Genomic DNA, 13027 nt, shown 5'->3' on the forward strand with positions numbered 1-13027 from the left:
GGATCGGGATTGTGCCATTCTCGTTGTCATTACCGTGTCAATGGCCGAAACGTACAAGCACCGGAAGAACCGAAGCGATGGAGCACAGGAGGGGCACGGTGAGAACCTGTCTGCCACAGCAGCTTTGGGGTTGGTGGTACTGAGCCCCGATTCGGAGCAGCCGGAGATGGCGAGGCTGACACGCTGAGTTCGAGCAGCTCCACCGTCCGGCTTGCTTCCTAGGACAGGCGGGGGCCGGTGGGAGGAGCCCACGCCTGGGGCTTATCGCGAAATTCAAACTCACACCTGGGAGAGGGCGCGGTCGGAGGAGGATGGGAAGGACAGCTACGTTTGCCTCCGGTCCACCTGCCACCTGATGAAATCATCGCGCCACACCCACGTCCCGGGGGAAAGGGGAAGCCACAGCATGAGCGAGATGGGGAAAACCTCTCGAAGCATGATGGTCCTTGACACGTGGATTACTCTTCATCCAGAGTTCAGAGAATGCCTGTCGCAGAGACAGTATCATGCTGGCACGGAGATGCCAGTGTCGTTGACTGAAATGGAGTCGTGTGATACAAACCCCGTGGGGCGCGCTCTGTGGGAATCGGGGACTGGCACGGCGGATGAGAACTGAGAATCGTTTCAGGTTCGTACAGAGGGCACTGTGTAATCACCAGGACGACAGCTTCGTTTGTAAAGGATTTGAGCTTCCAAAGTGCTTTCCTGGCCACCAGCACCCTACGAGCGAGCGAGGCAGGGCAGGCATTACCGCCGCCGCTTTGCAGAAAACTTTATTTAAAGCGACCGTGTAACATTTCACTGTCCTCGATGTCTGCGCTGGCTTACTGACGTGCTTACAGTAGTTATCACCTATAACAGCGAGAGTTAGTGAAAAACCAAGTGAAATGTATGAGATGAAAACATTTCTAGAAGGAAAAGGAACGAGAGAATAAATCGTGTGAATCGGTGTGTGCGTTTGATGTGGCAGGTGGCACGGGGAAGTCATTTGCACGATGGTTTGCGGAGCTCCCCGATTCTCTGGGACGTTTGCGTGCAACTCTCTGGCTGCCGTCTCGAATTTCGTGTGTCAACAGCTAACCCTCATCTCTCAATTTTCCTCTCTCACTGCGGAACCGCGGTTCATTTCTTCACCCAAATTTGACACCTTGGTTTTATTTCGGTCCCTCCTTCTCATGGAACTGCGTGAAACCAGTCACCCTGTCTTTTCTTCCTCCCGGTCCTGCTGCGTCCACCTGAATCCAGGTGGCCGCTCGCTCAGTCCCGTGCTGCCCTCAGTCTACCCGCTCTGGCTACCGAGGCCACCACCAGGTGCTCCCCACAAACGTCGATCACATCCCTGTCTCTTCTCTCCCTGAGGGAAAAACTACTTCACCTGCCTTTCGACATCCTCTCCTAGCAAGATGCAGATACGACCCAATTCCTGAACACCCTCTTTTCTTTCTAACCAGCCTGAGACGCCCTGGCCCCTCCAACGCTTCACGACCTCTCCTTCCTCAAGCCCCCCACGTCCTGTTCGGTTCCCCCGGAAAGCAGTTTCCTCCCGTCACCAGTATCTCTCCCCTAAGCTTTACTCGACTATCGCTCCCATGATTCCAGTCTCCTGGGGAAGGAAGGGCCTCTCTGATGGGTCCCTGCGTGACTTAACGCCCTGCAATAGTCAAGCGCGATCTCGATTACGTAACGTCTTACACCGATCCGCACCCATGAATCTGTGTCTCGTTGAGCCGAAGGCCTCTGGCACGAGGCGACACGTTTTGATCGTCCTCTGACACCCTCAGGCACCCAGGAGTGATGACGGAAGAGGGGTGGGTCATTTTAATGGAAAACTGTACCCCCCCAAAATAAAAAATTAAAAAATTGCTTGAAAACAAATGCATTCATTCGTGTCAACCACAGATCACGTGAGGTGCTGGGACGATAATGGTGAATAAGACAGAGCCGCTGCCTACTCCCCCCGAGCTCACGGTCTCCACTGTGGAGAAAGCCACCTCCCTCCCTGGGAAGTTCCGACGGCCTCCCACCTGCCAAAGTCACAGAGAAAAAGAAGCTAGGAGAGCTAACCGGCCCTCATCATGGAAAAAGCTCACGGATGAAATCACGCCTTTTGCTTCATGACGCACAGAGGGTTGACGAGAATTGCTGTTTCCCGTACGGCGGCAGAGAAACCAAAAATGGTTCGGTGTCGCATGAAACACAAAGATCCGTGAAGTGCTTGGCATTTCAAGTTGACAGCTGGAGGCAACAGTATTTATAATTCAATGGTATATGTTTTTATATTCATCAAATGCTGTATGCTTGACATCATTTAATTTTTAGATAAAAATGAATAATTACAATTACTCTAATAAGCATATAAAATAGCTTGAAGAACTTTAAGATTTTGATTATTCATTGACAGAACAAATAAATTATGTTAATTTCAGTTAATCCTTTAAATTTATACAGCGATACTGAATTTAACTTGCAAATGTTTCATAATCCAAGCCATCACAGAAAAATCTGCTTAGTTGATGCATTTTCTTTATGCATTAGTATGTATTATGTACAGATTTTTTGAAAGACCAAGACTTACTTGGGAATGTTAAACCATGGAAAAAAATTAAAGACAATTTTAAGAATAACTATTTCAAAAGAGATATGTCAGTCATATTTCAAGTAAACAAAAAAAACTTCGCTGTAATATTATTTTATCCTAGTGCTGGTTTAATGTTGATAAAGAATGCATATTTAATTCCCATCCCAAATGTAAGTATTTTAAGCAGCACATGTTCATTTTTTGATATTCTTATGTGCAATCGTTAGAGACAAAAAAAGAAAACATCTCTAATGCAAAAAAAAAAATTCAATATTAATTTAATCACATAATTCATTTAAAATTTAGAGGCATTCAGAAACCACATTAAACAAAGATTATATTTCCAATCATCAGTGAAACTTAGGCAATCAACAGACTTTTAATGCTTCAAAAGATGATTTCCCGTTTTTTCCTATGGCCAAATTCATTCATATTTAGATGGAGGAAGAGCAAGAAAACAAATAGCCACAGAAATAATGATTAGGTGGTCAGGAAGAAAATAAAAGAAATACAGCGTCACAGAAACTAATGAAGAAAACTCGCAAGAAAACACAGGCCGTGTGAGATGCACCGAAAAGGTTAAATCGAATGAAGAATGAAAACAGGTTAATTGGCCAAGTAAATTAGGTCACAGGTAAACAGTGCAGTTCGCGTATAATGAGGACGGAGCTCGGGTTCTGAGCATCAGGCTTTTTCTACCCCTTTAAAAGATTTGACGTTAAAGAAAACAGCGGACCACCTCGAGGGCAAACGCAGGCCGAAGGAATCACAGCGAACAGAAGCAGAGCCGTGTTTAGAGGCAAAGAATACGGAACTAGTAGGAAAAAAAAAAGTCGTACATCAAAAATGGACCAGAAGAAGTAATGGAGTGAGGTCTTGAAGAAGGAAGGAAGCTGGCGAAGTGGAGGAGGGGCGGAGGAATTCGCGTCTGGAAGGTCCCCTCTCGCCTTGAGCTTGGGAGGGATGCTGGACGAAGGGAGACGGGCACGTGTCAACCTTCCAGTGTGGAAGAGGATGGGGACAAGGTCGAATGCCGAAAAATGGGGGGCCTGAAACAAGTTAAAAATATACCCGTAATCATTGAGAATGCAAACGGGACAAAAGGTGACCAAGAACTATTGTAATCAGAGTAGAATTCGACACTAGAAAGTCTCCGGAAGTAACACCTCACTTGATGCGTTAAAAAGGAAAACCATGTAATGATTTCAATAAAAGAAAAAATACTAAATAAATATCACATTTATTGAATAAAGACTTGAAGAAGAAAGGAAGTTAAATTCCCCAAATTTTTATCGTTACGGAACTTGGTAAAAAAATAGCTATGAAAAATGTAAGCACAATATTTAAAGGAAGCATTTAAAGAATATTCCCATAAAATTAGGAATATAATAAAGATCCATCTAAATTTTTATTACTATTAAAATTGGCAGAGAAGAGACAAAACTGTACTCGTACACTATAAGTTCGCTTAGATACATATATATATATATATATATATATACACACACACACACACACACACACACACAATGAAATACTCCTCGGCTACAAAAAAATGATGAAATATTGCCATTTGTGACAACTTGGATGAATCTTGAGAGTATCGTGCTAAGTGAAATAAGTCGGATGGAAAAGGATAAGAGCTATAATTTCACTCACATGTGAACCATAAAAAGAAAGCTTCCCATCTGCTCTAAGTGTGTCTTACACCTTCCGGCCCTGGGTCTCCAGGGCGGGAAGCCTCAGGGCCTTGGCGAATGCAGCTGGACGGACAGACCTCTCCGCGGTGCGAAAATGACTCTCCCGCTGAGGTCTCCCAGGGCTGGCTCTTGATACAGAACTACAGGCAAGGGGCACTGCAGATCACCGAGGGAGAAAATGCACTGGTTCGGACCTCGAACCCGCTGTGCCTTTGAGAGGAAGGAAGCACTTGGCTCGACGTGAGGAGCTAGAGCGTCTGTGAAACAGCCATCACGCTCCCCATTTCACAGACGACCAAACCAAAGCCGTAGAGGAATTCATAGCCCGTACGACACCAAACGGGGCCAAGTCAGAATTCCAACAGAGGCCCGACACTGAAACGCATATTCCTTCTATAGTAATAAATGATCCAATATGTCGAGAAGCATATAGACTGCCAGCATTAAACAAAGTGTCTTACCACTTGCCGAAGGAATGGATAAGCACGATTAGTTTCATTACATGTCTTATGAAATCAAGATACTCATGCAAATTCTCAGTGGAAACCTTTAACATAAACCAACTAGCACTGAAGCTAACCAAGCCATATTTTCATAGATCTTGAAAGAGATTACAGTTTAGGTGAAACTTTTTATACTGTAAGCTGGCACTTGTGGGATGGTTTTTAAATTGTCACGCAATTAACTCGAAGTTGCATTTATCATTAGAGCTGATATCAGGAATATATGTAAATACACTGTCAGAGTGATACGCGTGCTGGAAAGTATTACTCTCTTATTTATAAGTACTTGCATGTATAGCTCTAATAACTATTGACTTCACTGTACGTGAAAGTTATACAATCAATCCAGGTGATAAAAACCACTGTTTTAAAAACACTTTCGTCCTAATTGGATCACTTTTCTCCCCCGTTATTGTCGAAAATAATGACCATTAAATAATCATCATTAACTCACCCATTGGAGGGTTACTAAACTTTTAAGTATCTGCCCAGTGCCTCCGCTGGGGGATTTCCCATGGAGGCAGCTGGCATTCTGCTTCTTTTAATGCCCTGCTCGAATGTAAAATTCCTCTCTCCAGGCTGGAGCCTGATTTAAATGAGAAGGCGATTTGGGACACGTCCACAGAGCACAGAGCTCAGTCCGAGGAGACGGGCTGCCATCAGCAGCAGAGCAGGCGCCGAGGGAACCGGCAGCTTCCAGGAGCAAAGCCGAACGTGAAATTGATGCTCACAGACCCCTGGCAGGTCAAGGTAAAGATGCGAGGACAGACACACAGAGCCAGGCCACCTGGCCGGGTGCGTGGTGAGCGCTCAGGAGACAGGAAGACCGCGGGTCCCCGTAGGGATAAGCTGTGACGCACAGCACCGCAGGGACTTGGAGCAGGGCGATGGCCTTGATTTTGCTCTGGGCATCACTGGAAAAGGCCACAGGAAGTATTTCAAGGACAGAGGTTACCGTCTCAACACGGCACGTCAGCTGGATCGTGTGAGAAGCCCATGGTGATCCTAATTCTAGACGCTCTCACCATTATGAAAAGCGAGGGCTTTTGAGCAATGCATTTTGCCCATTCTATAAACGAATAACTTGGCCACAACCACAGCAACTGCTCCGGGCTCCCGAAATCATCTGCTGTCCACAGGGAGACACCGTTGTCTACGAAACCGAATATTAAGTGTGCGCCTATTATTTCTTCTTAGGAGCCTAAAAAGACGTGAACTACTACAGGAAGGAAGAAAGTAAACCCTCAAATGCACATTTGATTTTAGAAATAAGAATCTGTCTGATTCACAGGCTATGCGCAGTGAAAGAGTTCAGGACAGCAAGTCATGACTGACAGTAAGTCACAACCAACGCCGTGTGTCACCCCGCGTTCAAAACACCAGCACCGGGACCGAGTGGCTGACTTCGTGGTCTCACTTTATTGAGATTTTAAAATGCATTTTGCAGTTTGTAGAGAATTAAGAAGGTGTAGAGGAGCATAGGCATAAATATCATCACCTCGAATGTAAAACCATTATGTGGACATCTATTTTTGATTATGGTTGTTTAAGGGTGATTAAGAACAGATCACAGTTCAAGCCAAATGAGAACGTCTCCAAATAACGCGCTCCAGAAAGAGGCTACTGCATCAAACGCTGCTTTAAAAGCAGCAGCGGGCAGCATCGTTGGTCAATAATCTTACTGTCTTTAAATAAATCATGGGGAAAAATTCAGTCGCCACCCTTGCATCGTGTTATTTCTGCTTCACCGTGGTGTGTGATGAACCACCTTGGTAATAACGCGGATTCGGGGATTCTAATCTGTTTGCGTCTTGAAACGCGGGGAGCTCCGGGTTCGGCACAAGCTCAGCCAGCTCCGTGGACGGGTTGAAGTTTTGACATTTGCTTGGAAAAATGTGAATTCACGACTCTTCGCGTGAGAACAACCCCATCCCCCGTTCCTAGGACGGGGGGCTGAACCTGAAGAGATGGACTAAGCACGGGCCGCTTGGAGAAGTGCCGGTGCGGAGGAGGACAGTGTCACAGACAACGGGGCTGCTGCTCCCCACGACGGGAGGCTCCACGCCCGCCCGAGGACGGAGCCACCCGTCCCGAGGGGCTGAGAGCCGCGAATGAAACACGCTCTCTGCGCGCCGCACCGTCCGGTCCCAGCCCGCCCGCCCGCCGGCCTCGCGCAAGGTGCTCGATTCGGACTCCAGCCCCGACAGTAAACTGGGCTTCTGAGTCACACCGCGCACGACACGAAGGGTCTGGAGGCCACGATGCTCTGCTCCGCCGCGCTCGATTTCAGAGTTTGGGAAACGCCTGTGTCTGGTCCGTCGGTACCGGCCACGGCTTCCTTAACCTCATCCGTATCCGCCTCTTCGCCCTAAGACGCTACGGTCGAGATCGTTTTGCACCTTTTCCACTTGAAAACACCTTCTCTCCCCTTTCCTTTCCCGTCCTTGCGGTGGCTGCTCCTTCGGCTTCGCCGTGCTGTCGGCTTCACCGCGTCGTCCGCCACAGCCGAGGTCTAAGGCTGCCGTCTTTTTCGGGGCGGAGACCTGACGGGGGCGGGGGACCCCCAGGTCAGAGATCGCGGCGGACTCTCCGAGAGGAGGCTGCCCTCGATGGATGGCAAATGCGGACACACGCGCCCGTCGGGGAAGGGAGGCTGCGGCGAGGCCGCTCCTGCCCGGCCTGCTCCTCCCTGGCTGGGCCAGTCCGTCTATCAACCCAGCCCATCAATTCGGTTTCTGTTATTCCGGCCGCTCGAGGCTCAGGTCCCCTGCTCCTCACCGGGAGAGGCCACGCCTGCTCTGTGCAGCCTCCCTGTGACCTGCGCTTCGGTCACCGTCTCACTCTAGGTCATTGGCCACTGTGTGCAAGGAACGGCCTCTGACGTGGGCCGTCGCCGTTGGGACTGACACGTAGCGCCTGCTTCTAAAGCGTTATCTGCTGTTCGCTGACGATAAAACTCACGCAGTTTCATTTTCTTCACTCGGATGCACTTGGAATATTGGTGGTTTACATGGAAACCCTTAGTGTTACTGGTCAAGCCACAAAATATACCAGGCCCACACTCTTGTCAGACCTTGGGAAGAAATGTGAAATGAAACTGTTATTGCACTGAGCTTTAGTGCACAGTTTTTCATGCAAAGAGCCAGTGTCATCCTCGTTCCTCGCCCGCTTGTCCATTCTCTACCCATGACAGAAGCAGCCATCCTAGGGTGGCTTAAATCTGAAATGGCTTTTGGTGTGTGGCCTTTAAAAAGGGCATCATAAAGCTGCAAATACATTATGTATGGCACGTTTTCCCTGTAGACATATTTACTTATTCCTTTGAAGAATTCTAGAAGCTTTTCCCTTTCTCAAACTGTTACCTTCCTCCCTTTGTCCTGCTGGTTTTACTCTCCCAGCTTTCAAGATGACAAAATGGAAACCATTAGCCTTTTCTGGTGCCATGATGGACAACAGTCACGTGGCTTAATCAGCCAGGACTCTGCCACGCTGACCACCGTACGGAGTAGCAGGTGCAATCTGTCTGAGGACCTCTCCGCATGTCGCCCTTACGTGCTTTCAAAGTCCTTTGCTGGATGACATTATCTTTGTAAATTATGCATGTCTACTTTAGCAAATTGGTGGAACGTTCATGACTGTTTATTACAATATTTATTAGCAGAGCGATTCAAAATCCTTAGCGATGGTAGTCCTGAGCGAAGTATGGGCGTGCATTTGCATGTCACCGTCTTCCCCTCCGCACCCCTGGGCTCAGTTTTCACAAAAATGACCAGTTTCCTGTTAGGAGCTTTCGTGTGTTCTGTGAAATAGCTTTGGGTCTTCGGATCTGTGGGGGTCAAACGCTCACCGAATCCTGCATATAATTCCATACTCCATTCTTTCATGTGAGAGGGGAGTGCTCCCTGCCAGACTGCAAGCAGGGAGAATGTGGGAAGTGGTCATTCTAAACGCCAGGAAGCTCGCAGGAGCAGGGACCACGCGGCTCATCAGAGATCGGGCTTGTGGGAGAAGCCGGCGCCATGGCGGTCCGCCTACCACAGGACCTGGGTACCGTACGTGGGCCGCAGTCAAGATTCTCGATGACAAAGAACAAGAAATGACCCTCGATATCTAGAGCAGAAAATGACCTTAACGGATCAGCGGGAACGAGGGCGATGCATCTTGGAAACGTCCAGCTGTTTGAGGAGGCGAGGTGGCTGGATCCACGGCCACGATGACCTCGCAGAGACTGTGTGACCTCACTCCTTCGTGCCACCTCCATTACTGTGCACGTGATGCTGCTTCTGCTGCTGTTTGCAGAACAGAGTTTTAACTGTCCCTGTTTCTTCACGACACATCCAGACTAAATAAACTCCAGGGGGAGGCTTAGGATCGGCCGAGGGCAGGTCAGTGTCTGCCCTGCCCCTCGCCTGCCAGGGACCTCGGAGGCAGGTGCCTTTCCTTTCCGATGGCGGTAGATTCCAGCCGTGGATGCTCACGACATGGGCCCCGTGACCTTTTGTGACGTCGTGGGCCTGTAAGGAACACTGGGCTCCCCCTCGGCAGCGAGAATGTCGTGTCTACTGCCACCCTCCACTTTGAAGTCTTGACGCCTCTGGTACGGTTTATACGCAAACTACTTCAGCGGCCGAGGGCTTGAAACACTCTGGTGGGTTTTGCTTTTGTTTTCACGTTTTCTACCTGATGGAGAAGACTTAACACTCCAGCCAGGCTTTGCTGCTGGTGACCGTGGCTGTCGGCCGCTCGGCAGCCGGGCGGGTGGGGGGCCCGTATCGTCCTCCACACTCTGCGTCCTCGCCAGCGCTGGGTGGGCTTCTCAAGGCATCGAATTAAAATATGTGTCCTTTAATTTATTTCTTCAAGAATGTTGTCCACGAGGGCAAACGCGTGCAAGATGTGGATGTTTTTAGGAACCGTTCTCCAAATTGCGGATGAATCTGAAGTTTTTCTCACTCGGATGACTTTGTTCGTTCGTTTGTCGTCGGGATGTTGGAACTCAGTGTCCCGCGAGCTCGCGTAAAAGCAGCGTCGGAAGCTCCTGCCGCACACGCGTGTGATGGCTGCGGCCGCTTCGATTCCTGAGTTCCAGCTCCAGAGGTTTGACATCGCTTGGTTTTCTCTATAGTCGCTGTCACGATTACAGAGGATCCGATGTAGAAATCTAACCGGGAAAAAATAAGTTATGTGCAGCATGTTGTTTTTGTTTGTTTGTCCGGTGGGGAGGAAGAGTGAGAGGTATAAAATGCCACTAACTTACACCGAAAATCTCTAAACATCGCTCCCTAGGATGTCTCCAGCTTCGTTTCACGGAGAAGAATGAAAGAATGTCAACGCCTGTCGTCACGGACTTGGTTAATCAGATAAAATTAAACACATTAACGTGTTTATCCCAGCTCGGGGCACACGGTAAATATGGAGTAAATGGGAACCAAAGAATTTTTTTTTTTTTAATAACGGGGGACAGGAAAACAGTAGGTACAGAGATTCCGAGAGACTTTTGAGAAGCTAAGCATGATGCCAAACCCGTGGGCGTGAGAGGAACGGACCACGAGCCGGAGCAGCTCAGCTGAGCCCTGTGTCCGGCAGCGCAGGCTGGGTATGCGGCCTCGTTACTGGATCTTCTGGAGCACGTGCTCTTTGAGATTTTTACCTGGAGATTGTAATGATCTCCTCATTGGTGAGACTCTCTGTCATTTGTCCGAAGCCAGGCGACTCTGTAACGTCGGATGCTCTCGACACCTGCCGAGCGCACGGTGACCACACCCCCCACCCCAGGACGTGAGCACCTGGTGCCACCCTCGCCCACCCTCCCCCGCTGCCCGCGAGTCTGCCTGTCTCGGCACTGCAGCTCCTTCTGGCCCCCCGCCCACCTGCGCTTGAGTGACGGTCAAGGCCTCACCCATGGCGGTGACCGCCCACGGCCAGACGTGCGGGAGGCTGGATGTGGGGTCACTCGCAGCGCACTGTGTCACAGCTGGAACCTGCTTGGCTTTCCTTTGTCCCTGTGTCTGTCCCTCATCGCTGAACACTGACTTTACTGAAGAAATCATATGGCCCTCATTTACAAGACCCACGGTGGTATATACACAAACACAAAGGAACCCCGCACGTGTGTATGGCTGTGCGTGTGCAGTTTCCCGCACTAATTTCCCGTATGAGTTCTAGCTGCTCAGAAACCAGCCCTCACTTCTGTGAAAGTAGTAACTTCCGACTCTTGAGAATCCTATTATTTCAGCGTTGGATTCAGAAGGTCAGGGAACTCATCCTGGTATTGACTTCCACAAACCTTTCTCTACTCCTAACCCAGTTAAAGCAGATAAATAATATTTCCCTCATACACAGCGAAACTAAATACTCATTGTCTTTTAAAACTTAATTCTGCAGTGCCCACTGGGAGAGATATTAAATCACTCATCCCAGCAGAAATATAAACATATACCCTCAGAAACGAAATGATGACAAAGAGCGATATTATTCAGGACTTACAGGCTCTCGTAACGCGTCGCTGTTGGAGCTTTTTGGGGCCCATTTCTGTTAATAAAATTTGAAATTGATGGGAGTAAAAAGAAGAAAAGCCAAATAGGACTCCCTACTGACACCGCAGCTGCCGCTGAGCGTTCAGTATCTGAACGTCACTAATCCTTCTGCTCTGAAACTCTGCCAGCAAAACAATGTTGTATTTTAATCCATCATATTAATTGATCGAATGCTTAAACAGTTTTTCTGTGGGAAGAAAAGGATTCATTGGAATTTTTTAATGGTTTGCTATAGGCTAATGTATTTTAACAAAGAGCACGTTCTCATAAGTACTCACACTCAGCATTATGTGGTGGGAGACCGGTACTTTCCAGTCCTTAGTGTCCTTTATGATTTCCTGTTCTTTAGGAGTATGAAGCGAGGCTAGTCCATCTGCAGCGCTAAAAGCCTCGAAATACACACACTCCGGATTTAGGAAAGTCTAGAGGTGCGAGCTTGACTGGAAGGGAACCAGTGACGAAGGGGGGACGAAATCTTCGCGGGGCGTTTCCAAGTGCCCCCTCGCCCCCAGCTCCTCTGTCGGTGGGACCCGAGGGGGGGTGACCGGATCGAGGACGGCGGGGTGACCGGGCTGAACAATAGGCCATGCACAGAAGCGGCGCCAGCGCCCCCCGCCCCCCCACACCCCGGCCATCTCCACAAGCTGAGGCGCACGGCCCCTGACCACCCCCAAACCTCTGCCACCCGCGAGGGCGACAGGTGCGCTCACACTTTCAAGCTCTAACTTAATGCCGGGAAGGAGACGGTTGTCCCAGTTGGAGTTACTGCCCCCAGGTGGGCCGAGCAACGTGTCCAGCGAAGGACGTGGCCTGCGGACAGCCGCGAGCTTCAACGTAAAACATGCGGTTGGGGCAGAAGCGACCCAGAACTGTCTCCAAAAAGAGGCGATTTCTGAACAGATGTGACATTCCCGTACGTGTTCAAAATCCCTTTCGGACGGAGCTAAAATCCAGCAGTCCATCAAAACCACACGTTCCGTTTTCTAATCCATTCGATGGCAGCACTTGCCCCGATCGGCACTAACCTGGCGGACGAACTTGGCGCGTGAGGCTGCCAGAGTGTGATTTTTGATTTGAAAACATCCAAGTTCTGTTTTCTAAACACAACGGTCTGCTTCATATTTAAATAACCATTTCGATTTTATTTTAAGTGTAATACATGCAGATGGTAAAAAGTTCAATGGCAATATATACTCGCGAGTATGAAATGCATGACAGTGGAGAAGTGCGCACCTGTTTCATCGTGGGCTACTGCCCACCTGCTTCCGGGGGCTCAGGCGACGTCTAAAGCATGGTGCGTGCGTTATACTACTTTTCTAATTCTAAATTCCAGAACACACCTCTAGGGGTGGAAGAACCGCCTCTCAGAATTACGGTGGGCCAAATCTAAAAATCCCTAAACACAGATTACGTGCACCATACTTTAAGAAAGAGCGAGGAAACACGTATCTGTTTCTTACACACTCAACTTCCCGTTTTCAGCTACGAATTCTCAGTAGACAGTGAAACACGTCAAGAAACATGGGGTGGGTGAAACTTTCGCACCCGGCGTAGGGGTGCGGCTTGCTGAAGGTAGGGCGGAGCCCCAGAGATTCGGAGATGGGGCGACTCAGACGTCACCCAGGCCGCTCCCCCGTGGCTGCAGGAGAAAGCGGATCAGGCCCGGGTCGGTGACGTTCCAGGCTCCCTGGCGCGGGTCTGGAACCTTTT

This window comes from Pteropus vampyrus, unplaced genomic scaffold, assembly GCF_000151845.1.
Source record: "Pteropus vampyrus isolate Shadow unplaced genomic scaffold, Pvam_2.0 Scaffold280, whole genome shotgun sequence".
NCBI lineage: Eukaryota > Metazoa > Chordata > Mammalia > Chiroptera > Pteropodidae > Pteropus > Pteropus vampyrus.